Source organism: Echinops telfairi, unplaced genomic scaffold (assembly GCF_000313985.2).
Source record: "Echinops telfairi isolate 266 unplaced genomic scaffold, ASM31398v2 ScPeMD7_7419;HRSCAF=8457, whole genome shotgun sequence".
In the NCBI taxonomy this organism is placed as follows: domain Eukaryota; kingdom Metazoa; phylum Chordata; class Mammalia; order Afrosoricida; family Tenrecidae; genus Echinops; species Echinops telfairi.
This window is the reverse complement of record NW_022111319.1, coordinates 178,391-178,745: the sequence shown is the minus strand read 5'-3', so window position 1 is coordinate 178,745 and position 355 is coordinate 178,391.

Sequence of the window (355 nt, the reverse complement as noted above, 5' to 3'; positions counted from 1 at the left end):
TTTTTTAACATTTTATTAGGGGCTCATACAACTGTTATCCCAATCCATACACACATCAATTGTGTAAAGCACATTTGTACATCGTTTCTCAAAATGAAGAGGGATTTTTCAAAGATGAACATAAGATGTCCAGAGAAGAGAAGGCGCCTGTTTCTAATATAGCAAACACAATGACTACCTGTATAGGAAGAGGATCGTACTATCAGAGTGAAAAGATGGTTAAGAATAAATCACACAGTCAATACTGCTCAGATAAAAGTGAGGAATATTGCAAATGAGGATGCCAATCAAGAAGAAATATAGAAATATCTTAAGTAACAACGATGTTGTTCTTTTTGGTCAGGTATTATTTAAT